At 34.9% G+C, this 27,560-nt stretch overlaps 1 long non-coding RNA gene across 1 annotated transcript; it reads left to right on the top strand.

Annotated features, from left to right (window-relative positions):
* The first annotated feature begins 1,161 nt into the window (after nucleotides 1-1,161).
* LOC311609257 lies at nucleotides 1,162-27,560 on the top strand. Its single transcript, XR_014783330.1, has 4 exons — nucleotides 1,162-1,220; nucleotides 7,947-8,077; nucleotides 24,820-24,915; nucleotides 27,454-27,560. It is a non-coding gene; the product is annotated as an uncharacterized lncRNA (long non-coding RNA).

The following is a 27,560-nucleotide window of genomic DNA, read 5'->3' as shown; positions in this document are numbered from 1 at the left end:
TAAGCCTTGGTAGAGCTTCACATAATATGTATTGCCTATTCAGATGATGGCTTTCTTACTGATTTTGACTTTCGAAGAAAAAAAATAGTGACAAGATTTTCCTCCATAGTGCAGCGCCTGTCATATGTTTAAACGTACTGTTTCTTGCACTTTTAGAAAATGAGGATATGTTAGGTTTTTATCATGACCATTGATCATAGACAGTTTCAAGTACATTATTCTGGTAGAGGAGTAAATTATCCATGAGTTGGATTATGGCTACCCATTACTAAGCTTTATAGCAACACTAATTAATACAGCAATTTGACCATATATATTCCCTCAAAGTATACATTAATATATTCTAATTTTTTTAATGCTTACTTTTCTTCTCTTGGGAAAGAGTTTAGATAAACTATTTGTATGAGTAAAACTAATTTGCTGTTTGAACCTGCTTTGGAGCACCCAGCTTTCCATCAAATCTGTGGAAGAGGAGGAAAGAGTCAGAGGAGATGAATATGAGCAAGAAGATAAGACCCTCTCAACTAACATGAGCAAAGCTCATACGCACTCACAGACTGGGGCAGCACGCACAGGGCCTCTGCATGTATGTATTATGGCTTTCGGCTCGGTGTTTTGATGAGATTCCTGAGTGTGCAAATTAGTGCATTTTTTTATTCGTATGCTTCTCTCAGACTCCTTCTCTTAGTTTGCTTTATCCAACTTTGATAGTATGATTCCTGTTTTATCTTACATTTTATTTTAGTATTAGCCCTTAGAAGCCTGTTTGTTTTCTAATGAGAAACAGAAAGGGTGTGGGTCCAAGTGGAAGGGAGGCGGGGAGGAACAAGTAATAGTAGAGGGAGGGGAAACCAGAAGCAGGGTATATTATGTGAGGAAAAAAATCCATTTTCAACAAAAGAAAAAGAAATAATAACCAGAAAATATATAGTCGTGAGTATCATATGTGAACTAGATGCAACTGCACGAAGCAAAGATACACTTCTGTTTTGATTTTTTTGGCAGTGCTTTATATTTGCTGACATATGACAGTTTCAAAATTATAAGCCACTCAAAGAACCAGATGCAATATTCATGTAGATTTATCTGCACTTGTCTATTTGAATCATACCCATATTCATAAAAGCATTCATGTTCCATTTTTCAGAGCTATATTGTTCAGAATTTTTTTGTGTTCTTTCAGAACATTGTTCTTCAAGATATATGTGATCTGGTTTCAGGTAAGAAATGATTAAATTTTTATTAAGTGAAAGATATATGACACAGAATTCCAGCCTAACTATTCACTTATAGTAGAAATAACAGTATTCACAATGCTATTTGCTTTGTAAAGTGATGAAAAGAGTGGAGATTTAACCTGCAATTAATTCCTTTGAGGAAAAACAAGAAGGATTATATTGTTTAATACTCAGCATGTTTCAAGGTTGGAGAAAGTCTCAAGTATATTATTCTGGTAGAAAAGGAAATTAATCCATTACAACAGTAATTTGCATTCTCTAAGGTCAAGAAAGAAGAAACATAAAATAAAGAGTTCTGATCCTCAAAGATGTCACGAAACACCAGATCTTAAAGGATTAAGTTTGAACTGTAGATATATTCAATTGCATGAGACTTTTACTGGTACCAAAGTCATGACATACTGTGAACAGTAATAATATTTACATGCCATCATTTTTAATATATGAATTAAGGAAATATTGACTTGCACACAGTTAAGTTTATTATGCCAAAAGTGTCAGGATAATCCAAAAACTAAATTTTTAAGAAAAGAGAGACTACAAAATCAAATAAAGCTTCTTCAGGTTCTTTGCTTGGAAAGTATGTATATATTCTCAGTGAGCAAAGAAGTTCCCAATTCTTTATACAGTATAAAAACATTTCATTAAAGATTAAGCCCATATGTATTTCTTTATATATTTTGAAGCATGATATTAAATAAATTAGGATTAAATAAGGGTAACATAGTCTTTGATAATAAATACGTACTAATGTAAATCCACTTAATAGCTATGATTTCTTGCTTTATTAACTTGGAAAATTATCAAATATCAAAGCCTAACTTCAAGTATTATGGATTTTATTATATTTCTAGCACTATGGAATTTAACCTTGAAGTAGAAGTGGATCTCATTGTGAGCTTTTGTTCTTAGGGTTAGCAAAGACCAGGTAGATACATAGTATATACATAGTATGTATTATGTATCTATAGAAATTTACAATGTTTTCTTGACAAAATGTTAGTAGTAGAAATTTTTAATCATCTTTAAAAAATAGAACAAATACTCTTTTACTAAAAGATATAGAGGTAGAAATACTGGATTATTTTTTAAAAATTCTATAAAGATGTCTAATTTTACCAAAAAGGTAAATATAATTTGCTGTTTAACCACATATCTAATCTGGGCATCATTGTGGGCACACTTGTGATTCCAGCACTTAATGGCTGAGGTGGTATCATTGTATATTTAAGGACTAACCTGTGCTACAGAATGAGTCCCTATCTCAAACAATCAAAGTAAGGAAACACATCATTACTTAGAATTTTTTTTGTGGAAATGCTTTTGAAAATGTGCAACATCCTAGAGAAAATCACATGTGAGTACAGTAATAAAAAAGAAAATTTATGTCATATTAATGATATAGTAATTCTACATAACGTTTAGTTACTTTATAAATACAAGTGAATATTGAAAGTGAATATTCTGTGAAAACAACCTAATAGCCAGAGGTAAGGGTGGATGTTGTAATTATAGTAATATGGAATTTCTCACATAAATGCATATATTAAGCACATTAAATTGTCACTGGGATGCCATAGTTCATATGGACTATAACATTGTGATTAAGACTTCTATTTCAGTTTTCCAACCTTAATGTAAGAGAATATATGCCAAGTGAGGATCAGAACTACAAGCATGAACCCTGATGACAAATGTGGAAACATTTCCTATAAGAACTTTGGGTACAAATTCCTCCTTATGAGATACATCTAAATATCATTGCTCTTTATTTAATGTATTTTATTCCCTGGGTTCATTATAACAAAAATGTGGTTTACATTGTTTAGATATCAAAATACCTAAAACATATACCTCATAGCTGTTATTGAAATGACAGTCTTGCTAATAAACTTATACTTAAGTATTTGTTCTTGTAAAATCTAGCTTTGTTATGTCCTGGGGCAATGCTCAGAGCATCTCAGTGTAGGAAGATCACAAAACAAAGCCAATATATATTTTATTAAATTTTTATTTGACCAATTGAATACAAGCTATGAGCATTATTCCTACTATATTTCTTATAATAAAAATAAATCACATGTATTTAACAGTACAAATATTTATTTAAAGGTAGTTTGGCTTTTTCAATCAATTATTGTCTGTTTGACATTTAGAAAATGCTAGTTAATGGTACTTATTTTTATTAAATGAAAACAAAGTTGTTTTGACACATCTGGTCATTCTAGAGCATGAAAGATAAACTACATGACTTGTTACCTATAAGATGGAATAAATTCACATATTACTTAAAATTCTCTACATAATTTATGCAAAGTAGTATTGTCGATAGCATTATAAATGCTACTTAGCTGAATCTAGTTTTATAATTATGCAATTGTGTAACATTGTATTAAAGGTGGGTACATGGTCATGACGTAGTCTTCAAAGGATCTACATCAAGACTGTGTTAACTCACTAGAAGCTGAATCTGCCATGATTTTACTGTGAGGTCACACCAATTGATCTGTATCAGATTAATCCACATTTCTGTGTTTTGTATAATAATATAAAATCCAGATATTTAGAAATTGGTTATCTTTGTATATTTTCCATACATTTGCTACAAACACAAGAGAGAATACTGCTTGGATAGCAGATGCAGAGCAGAAAACTACTCAGGAATTCATGTTTTCATTAAATGATACAAATGCTTTATTTAACTATGATATGTGAATACATATATTTCTCTCTTACTAATATCACAACAAAAATTCTAAATTATGCATATGTATGTTTTCTGTAATTACATGACTTTTTCACAGTAAAAAGATAAGTAACTAAAATACTAGGTGTTTTTGCTGATGCATGTGTCTTCATCTATCTTTCTTGTACTTTTTCTTTGGTTCCTTTTTCAGTTTGTTTGGTAAAATTCAGATTTGTTTTTGTTTTATTTGTCTTATTTATTTTATTTTATAATTATTCCTTACATGGCTGTTTGTTTTCTAAGGAAAAACAGAAAGGTTGTAGATCTGCATGGAAGGGAAGAGGTGAAGAACTCGGTGTAGAGAGAGGGCAAATTGTAATCAAAATATGCTATTGAGAAAAAAAATCTAATTTCAATACAAGAAAAATTAGCCAAATATAATGTGCTTTTTGGGTATTTTATTGACTTAGTGAGATGACATAGAAGTTGGTCAGTGAAATACAGCTTGAATATTTTAGAAAATTATTTCAATTTTATACACATTGTTTAACTAATGTGCCTTCTTTTAAATGCCATGCTTTTGAAATACTCTGAGAGTCATCTTATTCCTTCTCTGCACAGTATGCCCACTTTCCTGCCAAGGATCCATCAAAACCAGTGTCAGAGGCCTCAGAAACAATAGTAAAGTTTCCAAAATTAATGTCCCCTGAGAGATTGCAAAGAGGCTCATTTTTTTTTATTAATCTTATTATATGTTACAATTTGTTCTGTTTTTTGTTTTGTTTTGTTTTTCATCCCTGTGATTTTTTATTATGTGGATGAAAAATTCACCTCTTTATCATGGCCACATCTTTCAGAAATAAATTGCTTATGAAAAGTCAGAACATGTGTTTTCCCTCGTCACTTGTTTCCCCTAAGTACTCCATTTGACGTTATGCTAAAGCCTTAATTTGTCCTTAGGTTCAAAGTTAGAAAACAGTTAACAAAACTTTACACCTTGCCCAGTTCCCCAGGTAATAAATGAAAATAGCGACAACGGCCTAGGCTCTGACTCCCAGACAGTTTGCTACACTGTCTCCTTAGTCCCATATTCACCAAAATGCAAAAATCCAGCACGTGCATAATTTACCTGTGTTTGTCTATTTGCCTATTTATAAAGAAATTTTCAAATCTGGTGAAATTAACCCCCCATTAGAGAATGCTCTCAGTGAATCACCTTCCCAGTTATGCTTTGATTCCCAGGTGGCCTTGTCCTTATTTGAACTGTTCCAACATCGGTACAATGGTGACTTGCAGTGGCATTATTTCTATTTTTCATAAAGTATTTCATTGAAGTAGAAGCTGTCTTCTGAAGTCTGAGCTCATCCTTCCTCATCTGTTCTGTTCTCTGCTCCATCTGCAGCCTCTTTTCAAGTCCTCGCTTAAGTGATAAATAAAGCCAAGCTTGTTTACATGGAACGTACACTAAGTACTTGCTGTGAGTCTCATGATGCTTTAAACGTATTGCACATAGTAACCTATCTACACGCCTGTCTGTAGTCACCTCTTACCCATTTCAGAAATAGCATAACTAAAGCATATATATATGAGTTATAGTTGAATGGCAAGCAAAGCATGAGCTTAATTTTTTGTTAATGAAATTTGTTCTTTGGTAATTTACATACTTACATAATTCATCCTGATGGCTCTCACCCATTCATACCCCATTTCTTTCCCCTACACCTGGCAATCTTCCCCTCTTTGTGCCTGCATATCCTTTTCTCACATCCATGCCTTATTTCTTGTTTTGTGACCCACTGAGTTTAACAAGGGCCATCTGTATGCCCATCTGGATGGGATTGGAACTCTTTCTTCTGGGCAGGGCATAGCCACTGCAATCATGAACTCATAACCGCTATGGTTGCCTGTGTGGGACATGCACGAAACTAAGCTTGGTCACTAGTGTGGGAGAGGACCGTAGGACCCTATATTTCCCAGATAAACTACAGCTACTGAGAGTTTCTAAGTCAGGATGAGTCATTTTCTTGAGTTGATTTATAAATTTTAAGAGTGCCCTCACATCTAGTCAGAGGGGAATCAAGAGAAATAAGAGGCTTGCACAGCTGTTCCATGGGGAAATAATACTGAATCAATCTGAGATGTGACAAAAGTGAGAGATGGATATGTTTCCTATATATGGTTAATGCAATAAGGACAGGACTGTCTAATACACAGTGGTCCAGGCTATCTTGTTAGTGCTAAAAATTGATGAAGCACTTAACTATTAAAGTAATAATTCATATTTTAATAGTTTATTCAAATCATAAAATAATATACTTACAGGCTCTGTAACGATTTTTATCATTATTTTCTATGGTATCTTTCAGAGTAGAAATATTGTTGTCTGTTTCAAATCAGAAGTCTAGGATTTTTGCTACTCATTGTTATTTCAAATGTGTACTGATGAAAGTTTAGAATATGCACTACATTTTCATAAATATTGAAATTATTAAATATTGACCTTATACATAATGGACATGTACCTGGTGTCTGTAAAATATATGTGCTGTCTGTTGTATATATTTTAGTGCAGTATCAACTGACTTATTATTAAAATGATTATTATTTTGAAAGGCAGATTTTATTTTGTCAAATTGTTCATTAACTAAGCAAGTGTTAACTCACTGTACTCAATGTATCTATGATACACAGTATTAGAAGTGAGATATCCAAATCCCTAGTGGAAGATTTCCCCAGACCCTCAGCCAGCCAGAACGAAATAACATTGCTGAAAGGTTACCCATACATGCATGAGTCTACTTTCATCAATCTACTTTATGTAACCAAGAACATTTTTGAAAGTCAGCAATTAATAGCTTGTGAGTGTATTACTTTCTTATGAAAATGAACTTCTTTATGACACAAGGCTTAAGACATTTGAGTAGGGTGACTTGTTATTGTTGCAATTTAGGACGTGTCTTTCTTTTAAGGCTACTCCATTCCTCCATCAAGAACTTTCTATGCACCCTTTTCTGCCCTGAAGCATAATCATCCTGCCTCAGTGACAGACGTGCGCCATCACACCTGCCTTTATAATTATCTTTTAATTTTAGAATTAGCATGACAATACCAAGGCATAAAGGGTAGTTGAAAAATAAATCTATTGTGCTACTATGAAATCATTAGTTTTTTTTGTATTCTATATTTAAAATACTCAAGATGTATACTGATGTTCTTTTATTCCACTTTAAATATTTCCTCTGTTTACCATCTTCACTTTGAGGCACATAATTTTAGTTTTGTTCAGTTATATTAGTATTTGCCCTCTAAACAAAAGGTTATATTTTTGCATATATGAAATGTAAGTAATTGGACTCAGGCCACCTTTTACATCATTTCATTAATACCTATATTAGACCATATCAATATTAATAATATACAACTACAAACACTTATCTTTCAGAATAAGCTTCCCCAGATCACACAGCCAGCTAAATGCTTCTCATTTTTTTCATATTGTTTATACAGAACTTGATATTTGGCTGGCAACAAATACTTTCTGGAAATTTTTTCTATCATTACTTATTCATGTGGCTTTTAACATTCCCTGTAATGCAGTGGCCAAAGCAACCATTTCGTTACACATGTGAAGTCTGTAGGTCAGACAAGGCACAGAAGAGATCAGGAGTTGTCTCTTCTCCAAGGGCAGAGGCCCTAGCTCAGATAACTTAAAGTCTTTTGGCTCAAGCTATATAAAGGTATGTGGACTGCGTGTCTGGAAGTTGATGCAGGCTGTGACCATCAACAGTAACTTCCCTCTTCTGTGTGGTTCTTTCTTTTTCTCCCCAGCAGTGCTTAAATTAAAATTCTTTATTCTTTACCACTACTTATAAGAGAAACTAGTTAGAAAAGAAAGTGGTTTTGAATCTTTCTTATGTTGTGACCCTATAATACAGTTCTTTATGTTAACCACCAAAATAAAACTATTTTCGTAGCTAATTCATGGCTGTAACTTTGCTATTGGTATGGATTGTAATGTATAGGTTGTTCTGAAAATAGAAGAATTTCAAAGGAATCACAACACAAAAGTTGAGAACCACTGTATTATACCTAAAGACCAAACCAAAGAATTTCAAAAAGTAGAATGGCATTGACTGCAAGGCACCAAGATTTGGTAAGACATTTATTTTGAGTTATTACAATGTATTTGTCTGAAAGTTAAATTTCTGTTGATTATTTGTTGGAATCACTTTCTCATGATCTCCTTTTAGAATCAGTAATGATTATTGAAAAACAGGAGTTTACTCTAGGTGGTGACTGTTTAATATCTATTCAATATAACAACACTTTCTACCAGAATTGATGTATAAAATATTGAATAAACCGTATTAAGGCCTTGACATTAAATTTAAGGCTATTGGCATACTCCACTGGTGCTCAGAACTAGAGGGGCATGGGTCTGCTATCCCCTCATTAAAGAACTATAAATGTTCCTCAGATGGTAATTTTGTGATAGAAGTATGAGACACTAATCCGAAGCAAGCTAAAACGCCACCTTTGAAGAGCCGCTCAAAATGAAATTCCCTGACTGAATATATGAGTCATTTGACATTTGATGTCATGCTTTGAGTTCATCAGCACAAAATTTCTACCAAAATCTTACAAATAACAGCAAATATTAACTCAACTATCCCACAGCCACATTATAATTGCAGGGCTAACTTCTAATTTAAGAGTAAATCTTTGACACTTAGAAGGGGACATTAGCATGTACAAGTAAGAATATTCGTAGATAGCGCGGCACAGTGTGCATATGATGGTATCCTTAAAGGAAAACTTGAATAGGATTGTTTATGAAATGGTGAAGGACAATGCAGTGGGAGATGGCGAAAAGAAGAGCAAAAGACCACAAGAGATGATTAGAAGCCCCTTACGAGAATGTTATTTTATGTTTACATCAAAGTATCCACCAAATCAACTAAACAGGGTTCATATGGGCTCACAGTGACTGAAACAGCAAGCACGGGGACTGCATGGGTCTGCACCAGGTCCTCTACGTTATGTTGTGGCTTAGTTTAGTGTTTTTATGTGGCATCTAACAGTTGGAGTGGGTGTGTTTCTGACTTTTACCTGACCTTAGGACTCTTTTTCTCCTCTTGCGTTTGCTTGTACACTCTCGACATGAGGCCTTTTGCCTTGTCCTTTATAAAAACTTTATTTATTTAGTCACTTTACCTCCTATGCTAGCCCCGCCTCTTTTCTCCTCCTGGCCCCACCCCCCGGCTTCTGCAGCATCCCTCCTCCCTTATTCCACAGAAAAGGGGAGCCCTCCACACCATACCCGGCCCCGCACGAGCCTGAGCATGTCCTCTTCCCCTGTGGCCTGACGAGGCAGTCCTGCCAGGGGGAAGTGATCAAAGGGCAGGCAATAGAGTCCATGTTGGAGATAGCCCTCTCCTCCCCTTGCGGCGACCCATCCCGTATCTTTTTTTTTTGGTTTTTTGAGACAGGGTTTCTCTGTGTATCCCTGGCTGTCCTGGACTCACTTTGTAGACCAGGCTGGCCTTGAACTCACAGTGATCCGCCTGCCTCTGCCTCCCGAGTGCTAGGATTAAAGGCGTGCGCCACCACGCCCGGCTTCCATCCCGTATCTTATGGTATTTTGTTTTGACATCTCTTGGAGGGTTGCTCTTTTCCGAAAAGGAAATGGAGAGGGAGTGGGTTTCCGAGGGAGGAGAAGTGAGGGCATCTATGAGGAGTGGAGGAACGGGAAACTGTGGTACAATTATATTGTATGAGAGAAGAATCTATTTTCAATTTAAAAAAAAATACACACATATAATCTATACAAGTGGATGTGCATACATATATATTTTAAAATAAGTTACACTGTTTGTGGGGATAAGTCTCATACACATGCTCAGGAGACCCATGTACTATATTACAAAAAAAGCTCAGTGCCAGATATCAGATACCCCTCTCTTCAATCTGCTGGTCATAGAAAATTCAAGTAGAACACAACAAAATATAGGCTATTGTCGTTCTGCTTTGCTTCTTAGAGTTTGAAGGTAAAGCATCACGAATAAAGAAACCACACATTGCAAACAGAATTAAAAGGAACTGAGCTGGGCCTGACCTGGAAGCCTCTACTGAGGAGCAGTTCTCAAAGTGTAAGAAAGTCCTACGCAAGCTGACAAAGGAGAAGAGTAGTCATCACCGCAAGATATACCCTCGGGTGCAATTGCGACTTTTATATTTAACTTGGGAGTGACCAACAGCAGTCTAGTTGGACTGAGGCCCACTCAGTAGGAGAGGATTCATCCCTCTTACTCTGAAGTTAGCCAACTAGCTGTAGCCGGTGTGGTCATCGGCCATAGAGCAGGGCCTTTTACTGTCACTTTCTTGAACCATCTCAATTCCCCACTGCATTTTAAAACCCCATTCTTATGCCCACACATAAGTGTAGCTTTCACTCCTCATGAAAAAAAAATACATATTTTTTTTTTTTGGTACATACACAGTCCATTACAGAAATCCACAACTTTTCAAAATGCAGAGAACAACTGACTTTGGTCTTCCTATTCCAGTTTGGCACATCTACAACACAACCACTTCACCTAAGAGGGTATAATAAGACACTGTTGCAAAGGGTGTGAACCAAGTTAGAAACACAGGAACAGGGCATTTGCTGTTAAGTAATGTCTTCAATATAAAATAGGAGAGCTTAGTCCATGAAGAGCGCCATAACCACACTAACTGACACTTAGTATAGTTGGAGGAAATCTAAAAAGGCCTCAACCTTAGAGGGTAAGCAAAAGAAATTCATGGCAACTGAGAAAGGAAAATTTTATCTTTTCCAGTGTTAACCTTTGACAGATTAACCAATTTGAAAATTTTAGCTCAACACACACACATGCACACACACACACACATGCACACACACACACACATGATGAAATTGACTTACCAGTTTGTGTGTGTGTGTGTGTGTGTGTGTGTGTGTGTGTATGTGTGTGTAATAACTAAAGAATACCATGTCCCAAAATTGAGTGTGTTGTGGGGCATAGGAGTAGTTAGAGAGGGGAGGGGGTGAGGTGGCTATGATTTTTACTGTAGTTTTGATCAAATCTGATCAAATCAAATGATAGAAAATTAACTGATCAATAATGAAAATTACAAGGAGTTAAAAAGATAAAATGATGATTAAGCGACTTTTTGTTTCTTTCCTACTACATATGAAAATAACTTTAGGATATTTTCTAACGAAGACACATAGCATGTAATAATTTTTAAATCATGAAGGGTTAGTTTATTCTCCCTGGGTGCTCTAGAGAGAAACTTGTGAATATGGCTGCTCCTATGTCATGATTTTTTAATATACTTGAACATATCCCAAACTACTTAGTTTTATGTGTTTTGTAGACATTACCTTTTAATTCGGAAATGAATATATATCTACTTGAAAACATTTCAGACCTTTTCTGATGGCATTCAACCAGCTGTTTTCTCCTAGAATATACCTACTCTTCCTTGCAGCAAGAGGTAGAATTAAATGTCTGCCCTTTGAATTCTGTGCTGTGGAACCTCAGTCACGTCTATTAGTGATTCTGTGCTATGGTTCCCATCAAGTGCAAGTGGCTTTCAATTAATATAATAAAGTAATACTTAATAATCAAAATGTATTTTAAGACAAAGACATTTTATATTCTTTAAAGGCTATGTTAATTTATCTAAGGGGAAATGCCAGGAGAACAGAAATTTTACTTTATGCTGAAATTTCTATAACTGTCATCCTTCAAATTTTATATCTAATATATGGAAAAATAAAAATATATAGCTTTACTAAGTAAGTTCCTATTTATTTTTCATTTTTTCCATTTGTCTTCTTTTTCTTCCTTTTCCATTTAATTGTTAATTATCTAGATATCAACTTCTCCTATTTCATCTTTTAGGAAGACGAGTTAAGTGAAGTACATAAAGATTTAGGTGCCTTCATTTCTAATATAAATTCTACAAGTAACTAGATATATAATATTTTTCAGATCACTTACAATATTAAGGCCTTAATTAATTCTTCAAAAACTTTGGGGATTAAAAGAGATTATCTTTTTAGCCCTTGCTGGTTTAAAATGACAAAATTTAAAAACATGTGTAAAACAAGGCAATTACAAGGTGTAGACATCTAAGCCTCATTTGGAAAAGACATAAAAATGAATCAAGCCCTTAACATGAGTTACTTACTCAAATGAACTAAAGTCAGGCTGCAAGGCAAATTACTTCAGGCTATCTTGTTCTCATAAAACAATAAAATAAAGCATTAAAACTCTCTATGGAGCTAAACTTACTTCTCTCCATTGACTTCTAACAGAAATAAATATGATTTCTGTGTAGGAGGAAATTTGGATACTACAATTGAGACTATATTCAATTATAGTGCTAAAATTGAGCTTTCACTGGCATCCTAGCATCATGGATGTACTGCAACACACAAATATACCAATTTATAATATGTGTTTATAATTCATGTGTGTTTGTATCAGATAAATTGAAATTTCTTAGTGCTGTTTTAAAAAATTATATTTGCTATTTCTAAAGAAATATTAATAAAACCATATGATTAATCTCTAATTTAGAAAATATATTTGTACAAATCTAACAGGAAAATCAAGCAAACAGCTTTGTATTGGTCTAATATAACACAAATCTTGCTAAAAGACAAAGAAAAAAATCTCAATATACTCTCTAATGAATATTTAGTATGGATTTATGACTTCAGTTTTTAGTAGATTCATTATTTTAATTGAAATCTGTCAGTCATGTAAGCACTGCATTTTACATCGGAAGACTACAACTGTGGGAACGAGTTAGGTTTCCAAGTTTTGTAGGTGGCATACTGTGAGGAGATTAGGAATTCTAAACATATTACTCCTCATGTGGAGACTTGTCTTGTTGTTGTTGTTTGTTGTTGTTGCTGTCATGTTGAACCAGAAGAGTTCTTAAATTAGAGCCCCCACCCTGCCAGAAAATATTTCAAAATACATTTGCATTACAGGCAGAAAATTGGGGGGAAATTCATGTCATCCATTGACTACAGCTGGTTTCTCTGTGGCTTCTGTGGCCAACTTAACCTGGAGAGGCTACTAACGCTGTGACTGCAACCCTGTCTCTCCACCTCTAAGTTTAAAGAGAGCTGATACATAAAGGAGATATCGGATATTCTAAGAATGTTAGCAAAATGTAGAAATCTTTAGTAGGACATTGATGTTGCTACCTAAATAACTCAGATGCTGCTCCACCAGCCTTTTCAGCTTCGTTCCAGGGACCACTGTAAAGTGATACGTCCCGTCCCTCCAATTCTAAGCTTCTTGTTCATAAAGCATTGGCAGAATCCTGACATTTGTGTTTCTAAAAATTATATTTAGCTAATGGGTTCTTGGAATATGGATATAAAGCTCAGAAGCTGCCAAATCGGTTCTAGACATCTGCTGGCTCTCTGTGCTCATTAGCAGAGTAAACAACTCTCTTATAGATAATGGGTATAGGATGTCTAACCAGGCAGATTTGTCAGCAAGTTTCTTAATGCTTCAGAAAAATATGCTCTTGTTTTTTTAGCCAACGACTCCAGAATCTGACTTTTATCAACTGATGTTAGTATAATCACCTTCATACTTGGACTTGATTATTGAAAATATAATTTGAATATCATTTTGTATTAACTCTTACCCATGGAGATTGTCAAGTAACAAACTGCTAGCTAATAGAGTTTGTAGCAACATGAGTGGAAGTCATAACAATCAGTTTTTACTCTAGGCTCATCATGTCTATACTCCAGAAGAAGGGCTTAAATATTGACACAATTTTATTTAAAAGATGAGTCAGGTTCATAAAACAGCACTTTGCTCTTCAATGTTAGAGTTGGTTGTATGGTTTCATCTTGTCCCATAGTCAATGACCATTAAAATACTAGGTAGCAACAATCTTAACTCATAAGAAGAATGCTTTAAGACGTCTAATAGGGAATTCATAAAAGTTTTGGATAGATGTCATAAAAAAGGAAGAAAATGAAGATTTATTAATTGTTTTTTTTCTTTTTTTTTAATACATTTTTATTAATTTATACATATTACATCTCAGTTGTTAGCCCATCCCATGTATCCTCCCATCCCTCCCTTCCTCCCACTTCCCCCCCTACTCCCCTCCCCTATGTCTGTGTCTGAGGGGGATCTCCTCCCCCTGAATATGCTCATACGGTATCAAGTCTCTCCTTGGTGACCTATTATCTTTCCTCTGAGTGCCACCAGGCATCTCCATCCAAGGGACATGATCAAATATGGGGCACCAGAGTTTGTGTGAGAGTTAGATCTTCTTCTCCACTCAACAGTGGAGAATGTCCATCGGCTAGTCCGGGTAGGGGTTCAAGGTTTTTACTGCCTATTTTTTCCTTGGCTGTTGCCACAGTTTGTGGAGGACCCCAGGGCCCAGACTCGCCTGTAGTTTTCCAGGACCCACTGGATCCTTCCATTTCCTCTTTCTCCCAGGCTTCTCACACCTAAAGTTTCAATAGGATGTCCTCCCCTCTTACCCATTATTCTGGTAGGTACAGTTTTTCATGGGGACGTACACCTTGGGCTAGTGTCTCGATATAAGTGAGTATATACCATTTAGCTCTTTTTGCTTCTGTGTGAACTCACTCATTATGACAATTTCTAGTTCAATCCATTTGTCCACAAATTTTGGAAATTCCTTGTTTTTAATAGCTGAGTAGTATTCCATAGTGTAAATGTACCACAGTTTCTTTATCCATTCTTCTGTTGAGGGACACGTAGGTTGTTTCCAAGTTCTGGCTATTATGAATAAGGCAGCTATGAACATGGTTGAGCATATGTCCCTGTTGTGTGGTAGTACATCCTCTGGGTATATTCCAAGGAGTGGAATAGCTGGGTCTTGAGGAAGCCCTATTCCCATTTTTCTGAGAAAGCACCAGATAGCTTTCCAAAGTGGTTGTACTAGTTTGCATTCCCACCAGCAATGCAGGAGTGTTCCTCTTTCTCCACACCCTCGCCAGCATGAGGTGTCAGTTGAGTTATTGATCTTAGCCATTCTGATGGGTGTAAGATGGAATCTCAGTGTCGTTTTGATTTGCATTTCTCTGATGACTAAGGAGGTCGAGCATTTCTTTAAGTGTTTCTCAGCCATTTGATATTCCTCTGTTGAGAATTCTCTGTTTAGCTCTGCGCCCCATTTCTCTATTGGGTTATTTGGTTTGGTGGTGTTTAATTTCTTAAGTTCTTTATATATTTTGGATATTAGACCTTTGTCAGATGAAGAGTCGGTGATGATCTTTTCCCAGTCTGTAGGCTGTCGCTTTGTTCTCTTGACAGTGTCACCAGCCTTACAGAAGCTTCTCAGCCTCATGAGGTCCCATTTATTAATTGTTGATGTTAAGGCCTGGGCTGTTGGTGTTCTGTTCAGGAAGTTGTCTCCTGTGCCTATGAGTTCCAGACTCTTCCCCACTTTTTCCTCTAACTGGGTTAATGTCTGTGGTTTTAAGTTGAGGTCTTTAATCCACTTGGACTTGAGTTTTGTGCATGGTGACAAATAGGGGTCTAATTGCATTTTTCTACATGTAGACATCCAGTTAGACCAGCACCATTTGTTGAAGATGCTGTCGTTTTTCCATTGAATGGATTTGGCTTCTTTGTCGAAAATCAGGTGAGCAAATGTGTGTGGATTCATCTCTGGGTCTTCAGTTCGATTCCATTGATCCACTAGCCTATTGCTGTGCCAGTACCATGCTGTTTTAATTACTGTTGCTCTATAGTACAACTTGAGATCAGGTATGGAGATTCCTCCAGCGGATCTTTTATTGTAAAGGATTGTTTTTGCTATTCTGGGCTTTTTGTTTCTCCATATGAAGTTGAGAATTGTTCTTTCAATATCTTCAAAATATTTAGTAGGTATTCTGATAGGGATTGCATTGAATCTGTAAATTGCTTTTGGTAAGATGGCCATTTTTACTATGTTGATTCTTCCAATCCACGAACATGGTAGATCCCGCCATCTTCTGATGTCATTTTCAATCTCTTTCTTCAGAGGTTTAAAGTTTTTTTCAAATAAATCCTTCACTTGCTTGGTTAGGGTTATTCCTAGATATTTTATATTGCTTGTGGCTATCGTGAAGGGAGTAATTTTTCTAATTTCTTCCTCTGCCTGTTTGTCATTTGTATATAGGAAAGCTACTGACTTTTTTGAGTTTATTTTGTATCCTGCCAATTTGCTGAAGGTGTTTATCAGCTGTAGGAGTTCTCTGGTGGAATTTTGGGGGTCACTTATATACACTATCATATCATCTGCAAATAGGGATAATTTTACTTCTTCCTTTCCCATTTGGATCCCCTTGATCTCCTTTTGATGTCTTATTGCTCTGGCTAGAACTTCAAGAACTATATTAAAGAGGTATGGGGAAAGTGGGCAGCCTTGTCTGGTCCCTGATTTTAGAGGGATTTCCTTGAGTATCTCTCCATTTAATTTAATGTTGGCTATTGGTTTGCTATATATAGCCTTTATTGTGTTTAGAAAAGTGCCTTGTATTCCCGATCTCTCCAGAACTTTAAACATAAATGGGTGTTGGATTTTGTCAAATGCTTTTTCTGCATCTAAAGAGATGATCATATGGTTTTTCTCTTTCAGTTTGTTTATATGGTGGATTACATTGATGGATTTCCGTATGTTAAACCATCCCTGCATTCCTGGAATGAAGCCTACCTGGTCATGGTGAATGATGTCTTTGATATGCTGTTGTATTCGCTTTGCGAGTATTTTGTTGAGTATTTTTGCATCAATGTTCATAAGAGAAATTGGTCTGAAATTCTCTTTTTTTGTTGGGTCTTTGTGGGGTTTAGGTATCAATGTGACTGTGGCCTCATAAAAGGAGTTTGGTAATATTCCATCCATTTCTATCTTTCGGAATAGCTTGAATAGTATCGGTATTAGCTCCTCTTTGAAGGACTGGTAGAATTCTGCGCTGAAACCATCTGGCCCTGGGCTTTTTTTGGTTGGAAGACTATCAATGGTTGCTTCTATTTCTATAGGCGAAATAGGGCTATTTAATTTGTTTATCTGGTCTTGGTTCAATTTTGGTAAATGGAATCGGTCGAGAAATTTGTCCATTTCCCTTAAATTTTCAAATTTTGTGGCATAAATGTCTTTGAAGTAGGTCCTTACGATTCTTTGTATTTTTTCGGTGTCTGTTGTTATGTCTCCCTTTTCATTTCTGATTTTGTTAATTTGGATAGCTTTTCTTTGTCTTTTAGTTAGATTGGCTAACGGTTTGTCTATCTTGTTAATTTTCTCAAAGAACCAGCTCTTGGTTTTGTTGATTCTTTGGATTGTTGTCTTTGTTTCTAATTTATTGATTTCAGCCCTGAGTTTGATTATTTCCAGGCGTCTACTCCTCTTGGGTGTTTCTGCTTCTTTTTTTTCTAGGGCTTCCAGATGTGTTGTTAGGTTGTTTATGTGGGATGACTCCATTTTCTTTTTAAAGGCACTTAGTGCTATGAATTTTCCTCTTAGCACTCCTTTCAATGTGTCCCACAAATTTGGGTATGTTGTTCCATCATTTTCATTGAATTTCAGGAAGTCTTTTATTTCTTCCCTTATTTCTTCCGTGACCCATGTGTCATTAAGTAGAAAGTTGTTTAGTTTCCACGTGTTGGTATGCTTTTTGTTATTTCTATTGGTGTTGAAGTCCAGCCTTAGACCATGGTGATCTGATAAGATACAAGGTATTATTTCAATCTTCTTGTATCTGTTGAGGTTTGCTTCGTGACCAACTATGTGATCAATTTTAGAGAACATTCCATGGGGTGCTGAGAAAAAGGTATACTCCTTTGCGTTTGGGTGGAAAGTTCTGTAGATATCTGTTAGATCCATTTGATTCATGACATTGGTTAATGAAGTTATTTCCCGGCTTAGTTTTGAAATCAAAGTCCTATCCTTGAGTGAAAGTGGGGTGTTGAAGTCTCCCACTATTAATGTGTGGGTATCGATGAATGGGGCAAGCTTTGTTAATAACTCTTTTACAAATGTCGGAGCCCTTGTATTCGGAGCATAGATGTAGATTTATTAATTGTGAGTTGTAACATTTATATAATTCTGATTGTTTCATGGTTCTTCTTGCTGTATGTAGTTTATTGTATAGATTTGTAATAATATAAATGTGTATGTAAAAAATAAAAAAATAAAAAATAGTGGGTTTTAGAGTAGATGATATGAGGATCAGTAACATGGGGATGTATTAAGGAGCATTTAAAAAAAATATTACTCCATGATTTATGAAATAAGTACTATAAAATGTCAATTCTTTAACTTTCATATATACAAGCATTTACCATTGTCTTATTTTGCTTTCTGTTGATGAGATAAATACAATACTGTGATAAACACCATGACCACAAGCACCTTGGAGATAAAAGAGTTTCTTTGCCTTACAAGCTAAACTGTATCAAGGAGAAGCCAAGGCAGGAAACTGGAGATGGGAACCTGGAAGCAGGAACACAAGAGAGGCTACATAGGAATCCTGCTTATTGACTTGCTTTCTTATACAGGTGGAGACAACTGCCCAAGGGCTGTGCCACCGATAGGGGGAAGGGCTCTCCATCGCCCATCACTCATCAAGAAAATGCCCCACAGACTTGCCCAAGGGCCAATCTGATTGAGGCAATTTCTTAATTTATCATTCCTCTTCCTAAGTTATTCTAGTTTGTGTCAAGTTGACAAAAAATAATGAGAACAATCACTGACTTTAAGTCACGTGAATGCTGCTCAAAAGGGCTCTATATGGGATATGTGGAAGTTAACATGTAAATAAGATTTAAAATGTTTTGTGATTAATATCTATGTCTAACACATTATTACAGTAAACTTAGAATAATTTCTAAGAGGCTGTAGAATTCTTAATTAGACCTTGGTTACTAAAGGTGACTACTGTGTTTCTTATTATAAATCAATACACATATATCTTAACTCCAAGTTTAAGTGAGAGAAATTTAATATTTTCTTATGACTCAAACTATTTAACATTTTGTTTCCATGTTATCAGAAATAGAAGCTCATCATTTATTTCAGAAATATCCATACACATTCCTCTGCTATTATGGCTCTGTTTGTTTTTATTGATGATAATAATCAGTGTGGTAATAATAATAATCAGTGTGATGCTTACAGACAGATTTTCTCAGGGTTGTCTTTTCACACAAATTTCAGAGAGGAATACTTTCTCATCCTTATCAGATTATAAGCTCCTTAATTGTTATCTGTTCTTGTTTCAATGAATCTGTTTTTTATGGTCTTCTTAAAGTCTCTATCAATGTGCACAGAACTTATATTGATATATCATGTATTTCAGGACATGTAAATTATATGATGGCCTTTCCAAATATCTAGATCTCCCTATGAGTAGAGGCATGGGAACTTCATGATATAATGCAGTTATTGCCCTACCCAAATATGAATGGCCAACAGAATAGAGGGAGGCTGACTATTTTAAAAAATCAACTTTGTAAGCCTGACTTTCTAGAACAATGGGTTTATTTTATTTTAACAAGCAAACACACAAACAAAAAGGCCTTAAGGCTTCCCTCAGGATTTTTATTCTCCTAGATGACATACTTTTCATAATTAATGTGAAATTTGGGAGTGGTAACCCTGGAATTTATCCTTGCAATTCACAGCAGGGTTTGGGGTCTGGAGTTTCTTATTTTCTACACCAACTTTAGTAAGTTCTAGGGAGCTCTGCCCAGAACTGAGTTTCTTTCATCAGCTTATTTGCTTTTAGAAAATTGTCATCACTTCTCTTATTCATTTCTCATACTAAGAATAATTGTTTGAAAAGTGAGAGAAATAATAAGTATAACATATTTTGCTCTTACCATTCTTTATATGATGGCCAAACCTCTAATCTAGGCTTGGTAATATTTTATCGGAACATTTGGAAACACAAAGCCAAAGTTAAATTGTTTGTTATAAAGTCACACATTCACAAAACAGCAAGCAAACAATGGCTCATTTGAAGAGACAAAGAAAGACTTGATAGAGAAATAGGCAACACTGAATCGAATAAAGGCCAGAAGGCATTTAGGACCTGCCTCCCTCAAGCTCCCACATGCTGGGCGTCCAAATTTATGTTCCAGTGCTTGCACAGCAAGCCTCTACCCACTGAGCCATTTCCTCAGCCCACTCTTTATTTTCAAATAACTTTATTTTAATGGAAATGTGCAGCAGAAACTAAATTAACTTGTATGTCGACCCTTTGCTTAGTCACTGGACAGGCTACCCAAAGAGCTTGTTGTGTTCTGTGTTTTACTTTATATTTTTAAAAGCACAAATGATGGCATTTATTGCATACATTTACAATAATCAGATCAAATAATTAATGGGTAAAACAGATACTATGAAGTAAGTAAGAAACACTTTTATGTGCTATCAAACTACCTCTCAAGCTAGAAATTATAACATTCTTATATTTCACTTAAATTGATTTAGCACAAACACAAATATATATCACATATTATAGTGAATAATTATTATAGGAAATGAATGACTTGAAGATATCACCGTTTCTAAATGTCAATCTTATGAATGCGTTCTGTAAGCGTTAAAAACAATTTAAACTTTTTCATATCACAGCATTCACATCAGGTACCACTAGAGGGACTTGTATTATCAGAAGTGTCTCTCAGAAGCTTCAGCAGTAAATGTTAAGAGAAAAAAAATGTGTTACAGTAAAAATGCCATACAATGTTTTTTCAATATAGAAATCAAGTATCTTAGAAATGGGCAAATGTTTATTGATTCACCTATTCTGACTATCTTATGGCAATCATTATCCTATAGACTATCAAGAAGCACCATAGTTTACATTAAGTTTGAGGTTAGAGCTATATACTTTCCAGCTTTCTTCTCTTCTCTACTCCAGAGTCAGTCATGTCTTCTTCTGGAGTGCCAGCCTCATTCCAGAGACATGTTGGTAAAAGTCAGAATGGAAGGATGTGGACATATTGGGTGCCTATACAAGTTTATATTGGTGCCATTAGTGATTCCTTCATTGACATCAACTACATGGTCTACATGTTCTAGTATGACTCTACTAGTATCACAAAAAGGGGTGGTGCTGGTGCTGAGTATGTTGTGGAGTCTACTGGTATCTTTACCACCCTGGAGATGGTTGGGACCCACTTGAGACTGGGGCCAAAGGTTTATCATCTCCTCTCCTTCTGCCAGTGCCCCCACGTTTGTGATGGGTGTGAACCAGGAGAACTCACTCAAAATTGTCAACAATGCTTTCTGTACTATCAAAAATGCTTAGCTCTCCTGGCTAAGCTCATCCACAACCATTTTGACATTAAGGCATCCACAACAAGATTCGACGCTGTCACTTCATGGCATCTCTGAAGATTGAATTTTTTAGGTGGATGCAATAAATGTTATTGATGGAATCCAAAGGACTATGGCTTGTAGATTGTGGATGGCACCTCTGAGAAACTTTGGCATGATAGTGCTGGGGGTGTCCAGCACACCATCTTTGCGTCAACGAGTGCTACTAAGGCTATGGACATTGTGATTCTAGAGCTGAATTGGAAGCTCACCTGCATGGCCATCCACGCACTTAATCTCAATATGTCCATTGTGTATTTGATAGTCTACCTGGAGAAAGCTGCCAATATGATAACATCAAGAAGTTCATGAAGCAGGCATTTGAGGGCCCACTAATGGGTGTCCTGGGCTCCACTGAGGACCAGGTTATCTCCTGAAACTTTAGTAGTGATGCCTGTTGTTCCACATCTGATGCTGGCAATTGCATTGCTCTCAATGAAAATTTTGTAAAGCTCGTTTCCTATTATGACAAGAAGACAGCTTCAACAACAAGATGGTGGGTCTTTTGGCCTACATGGCCTCCAAGATTTGGAAATACTAGACTGTCAACTTCAGTGAGAACAATAGAGGAACAGAGAGGCCCTTGGCTGCTGAGGAGTTCCTGTCCCAACTGAGCAGCCCCTCACACTTTTCATCTCAGACATCCAGAAAAATGGGAAGAACTTACAGAGCCATACTTTCTTCAATACTCTCAAAAAATTCATGGCATCTACCTAAATAATCAAAGAAAAAGCTAATTTAATTTTTGCAAAACACATATGATAAAATCAAAACATATAAATAAAGTGATAATATCAAAAATCAAGCAATGAATGGGTGGTTATTTGAAAGTTCCACATCATGCAGTGGTCAGTTCTCAAAATATATATAGCACATGTACTTAACAGAAAAAAAAAACAACAAAAAATGAAAACAACAACAACAAAAAAGCAAGAACTATTAAGTAGTAGATAACCCAAATGCATTTTTCCCAAAAAATGACTCCTAAAATTTTGAAAACTTATGCTGGAAGGCCTTTGTTAATGTCAACAAATTACAAATTGAGCCCATAATAAGAATTATATGCTCCTACAGGTTATGATGCCTACGATCTAAATGGTGGAAATGCTATAAATAGAAACAAACACAGATACAGTTTGTAATAAATGTGAGTTGGTGTCACATTTATTGTTAAAAGTATGGAGACACCTTATAAATTAAAAAAGGTAACTACCATAAGATTCAGCAAACCTGATACTAGGTGTACACAACCAAAATACAGTGCTAGAGATAAAGCTAGACAGGATTAAAGTTAGAGCTAGGTGTGTTATTAAGGTTAATGTTAGTCTTAAAGTTATGAAATCTATTATAAATTAAATATATTTTGTATCTTTTTTTCTATGTTGACTTTAATGTTATATGCAGTATCTAACATGTGAAATCAACTTGTGTTTATTAGCGATGAATGGGTAGAGAAAATGTAATGTTTATATCATTGAGCCTTAAGCAGGATATATCTATAACTTGAGAGAACATTAATGAACCTTTGAACTTCTCAAGGAAATAAGGCAGAAACAAACACAAATAGGGTCTGGTTATACTTACATGTAGAAATTATAAGAGAAAAATCCATAAATGTACATGGTAGGCTTGCAGTTATTAGGGGATTAGATGGAGTGAAAATGAATGCAACTTAAAAGGTAGACATTTTCAGAAGTGGCATGAATTAATTTTTGGACATTTAATATAGTATTTACAAATTACAGTTAATAAAAATTAACTCTAGGAATTTGGAGAAAGACCGAATTTTAAGTATTCCTACTACATTTACATAAGCAGATGGACATATCTGTGAAGGGGTAAGTATGTTTCGCAGTGTATGTGAATACTAAAATAGCATTGTACACTTTTAGTGATATATTAATGTTTGTCAATTAAGCTTCCAAAAGATGGGAAGGCTGCCTCAGAGCAACAACCCTAAGATTTTTTTGTTTCAAAGAGTTCAATATTTATATGGTGACTGGAGTACTTAATATATTTTATGTTGTTTGTGTTATTTTGTCATTTTATAGAGCTATCTTATCAAATCTTATTATTTTCTGCAAATGCTGAAATGAAGACTAAAGTCGTAGTTCTCAAGACTGTGTTTTAACACGTGTTATTATTGACCCACCATCTCAACATATCACTTATCCAAATTTATTTTATATTTACTAATTATCTAGTATGAAGTAATTACTCAGAAAAAAGATAAGACACATACGATGTGGTTAGTATTAAAAAATGGCCATTATATATGTAAGGGTACTGAACAGTTTCGTGGAGAAATACACGACATACTTAATTTAGTATAAGCATATGTTCAAGTGACAGATGCTCATGGGAAGATAGTGGGACCAATAGTGAGAGTCTCGACGTGAGTGATTGCTTTTGCCATTCCAAACAACTTGCAAACAAAGCACACTGAGAAAAGCAGAAGACTTTAGTGCAATAGTCAGATCTGAGCCCATTGAAAGGCCAGTGTAAAGAACAGTAGCAACTAGAAGTTCATGAATACAGCCTGCCTGAGGCCACTGGACATGGAGAGAAACAGGAGTATAGATGCACGCTTCTTTTTCTTTCTATCCTGATTTTCCCAAGTACAATATATGTTAGCATACTGCTGGACTGTCCCAGGTAGAAATCAAAGGGATATGGTCGGAGGGGAAAAACATGAGGGGAAATGTTCACTAAAGATATAGGCCTGATTGCTGTTTAAAATTGAATTCTGAAATATGAATATAGGTGCAAGAAATTTGCAGTGTGAGCATAGAGGAAATAATTGATTACAGATTTTAAAAGCCATAAGAATACAAAAGAGTCTTGCTTTAGCATATGAGACAGCTGAATGCTATAGCCAGAATTGTTATTAATAAATAAAAATGATACAAAAAATGGACTTTGCTTGGAAAATGTTTTGATACACAAAACATTTGGGCTTATCGGTATGTTTCCTAGAAAGATATGTAATTATGTTTATGTTTTCTCTATGTGTTCAATATGACTAAACAACAAATCTTTTAAATATATCATTGAAAACTTTATCTTGCTTAATTTCTGAAGTGTTTCTGAGGTGAATAGAGAAAGGACATTATAAAGCTCACCTGATTTTCTACAATTTGATCATATCCTAATGACCTAGAAATAATACATGAGCTTGGTTTAAAATGCCACATGGCAGTCATAGTGACACTAAATCAACAGAAAATCAGAGAGCATTCACATGGCTATGCTTCCCTATGATTTCCCTTCACTTGGTAGTCTGAGGGCTCCACTCATTAGGAACTTCTCATGATATTTGTTCCATATGTTTATACTATGAGGAAACTAGAACCTTCATATTTGATCTGACATTTATTTACATATGAATTACACAAAATAAATTATATTACACAGTGCATGGTGTGTATGGAAATGTTTCTACAATTTGTTTTGTGATATATCTACCTTGATTTTTTCTTTTAGAGGAAGGAGTTTCCCTTTCATTGTTCATTTCATCTGAGGACAGCAGCCTGGCCCTCCATTATCTCCTGTCTTGTCTGTGAATGGGCTCTCAACGATGTGAGTACCATGTTTCTTTCTTTTTTTTCTTCATTTTTCCCCTTAAACTTCAGAAAATTTATTCACTTCTTTCTTTGTATATAAATATATTAGTGTACATTCATACATGCAGTTGAAATATTTTGGTCCTGCTTTGCTTTTTTTCATCTTTTCCTTATCACGACTAATAGGGTAGTATGTATCTTTCACTGTTGCTGAAAGAAAAGCCAGTACTTACAGTGAAAGACAGAGCTGGGTGTGGTGGCACACGCCTTTAATCCCAGCAGTCAGCATGCGGATGCAGGTGGATCACTGTGAAGTCGAGGCCAGCCTGGTCTACAAAGTGAGACCAGGACAGCCAAGGCTACACAGAGAGACCCTGTCTCGAAAAACCAAACATAACCAAACCAAACCAAACAAACAACAAACAAACAAAAAACAACAAAAGCTAAAGTGAACAATCGATAAAGATATTGCCTTGGCTAATTTGGCAACATATAGAATGGTTCTGAAACAAGCCCAAAATGGGTTTTCATTTACTAAATGTTTCTGTTTGAATAATAAATTACACAATGACTAGAGTAATATATCCATAGCATAAACCTGCTAATATAGAAAACTACTCATGCAAACTCCAAGATGTATGTGTAGCATTTTAATATACATAATATGCTATCATAGGCTAACATGTACTAATTATACAAGGTTTCAATTCTATTGTGATATAATGTCAAAGCACTTTTTAGAGTACTGAAACATGCACAGTGTTTAGTTCATATTATTTAAAGAAAAGGCTATGCTAAAAAGACTCATACTCTCATTAGTGGAAGATGCTAAACATAAACTTTCATAGCCAATATACACTTAAGAAGGCAAATGAATATAATGATATATTACTGGAATATTTGGAACAGAAAGAAAATTAGGCAAAATATGAAATAACTTAAATTATATTTAGTCTTTAGGTAATAATGATGTAACAATATACTGTAATAAAACCAATTGTGGTATAAATTATTACTCGGTTGATAGAGTACTTGTATAACATAAGGAAAATGGAGAGGTGGCTCTGTGTTTAGGAGCACCAATTCTTTCAGAGGACTCAGATTAGATTCCAGCACTCACCAGATAGCTAATAATAGCGTATAACGCCAGGGTCAAGGATCTAATTTTTGCTTTTGGCTTCTTTGGACAACTTCAAAAACATGGCATAAACATAGATGCATATACAAATAAAATATAAGAAATAACAGAAAATATAGTAGAAATAATAATGATATAACAATAATAACTACAACAATAATAGAAAATGGAAATTCTCATAACAGATTTTTAGTTTAACTAAAAATATTCCAAAGTAGAAAAATTCTTTGTTAGCTATAGAACGCAATAACATTTTCTAGCACACTATTTAGGACTCTACCATTCTTTATCATATGATTTGATTTTGTATGCCTTCAAATCCAATATCATGTAAGTTAATAATCACAAATTTTAATTTTCCTTGATTTGAGATATTTTGCACAAAATCATTTTATTATTGATTATAAGGAAATCAGTGATAAAAAGATTAAAATTACATAAATGTAATATGGTGATGTATTAAAAAACAAATACAAAAGATTTATAGACATGTTTTAAGGTTAAGAAATCCTATTAAAAAGTGAGTTTCATATATGAATACTTCCGTGATACTTAAATTAACAAGTTATATATTAGGAAATTTCTGTATGGTCATTGTCTTATCATTTAAATACAAAATTTTATTATAGGCAGATGGAAAATATTTACCTAAACAATTATAATAGGACAATAAACAATTACAAAGCAATTCCATGACAATATTTCATCAGTGATTAGTATTCATGATCCTATTTCAGCATCTGAAAGACATCCTCAAGATTCACAGGAAACAGACTTGCTTAGTTCTAACAAAGCACGACACTGTTAAACTGTCCACCAGTCATCTGAATGTGGGTTTGCAAGTACTTATCCATCATTTTGATTGGCTATTTTTAGTGTTATTTTACTGGCTGATGAAATTTCAAATATCAGGCAACCTCAGAGAGTACTCAACTCCTGAATCCATGTTTAAAGCATGAACTTGACTACATATTTAACTGACTAAGCACAATGCTAATTTGAAATGCAGTTGTATTCTGTGAAAGAACTCTTCAAAGGCTTAGGCTTTTTAACTAATCCAAAATAACACAGACAAGACACACACATAGCATGCACCCAAGCACTCCCACACACCTGAAAGCACACACATCTACACACCATCATCATTACAGCAAATATTCTTCACATTTGTTAAACTATACCTTTAAGAATGATTGAATTTTTAATTTTTAATGGACTGCATACTTTTAATTTGTACAAAAGTATCATAAGCAAACTGATACCATTCATTTTAAATCAACCAGATTAAAAAATAATACTGGTACCTGTTATAAAGGACATTTTACTTACAAAGATTATTTCCTGCTTAGTTTCATGTTACTCCCAAAGCATTTCTTTATTGGAAGACTAACTTTGGTATTTTCATTCTTTTTTTAGAAAACATATGTAGCAAAGTGATTTCCTAAGAATTAAGACACAAGATTTGCTCCCAGACGTGGTGACATATAAGGAGGGCTTACACCTTTGTTGCCATGCCTTCTCTG

The sequence above is a fragment of the Acomys minous genome, assembly GCF_964271855.1.
Source record: "Acomys minous genome assembly, chromosome: 11".
Classification (NCBI taxonomy): Eukaryota; Metazoa; Chordata; class Mammalia; order Rodentia; family Muridae; genus Acomys; species Acomys minous.
The sequence above is the reverse complement of the archived record's forward strand: the minus strand, read 5'-3'. Positions and strand labels throughout refer to the sequence as shown.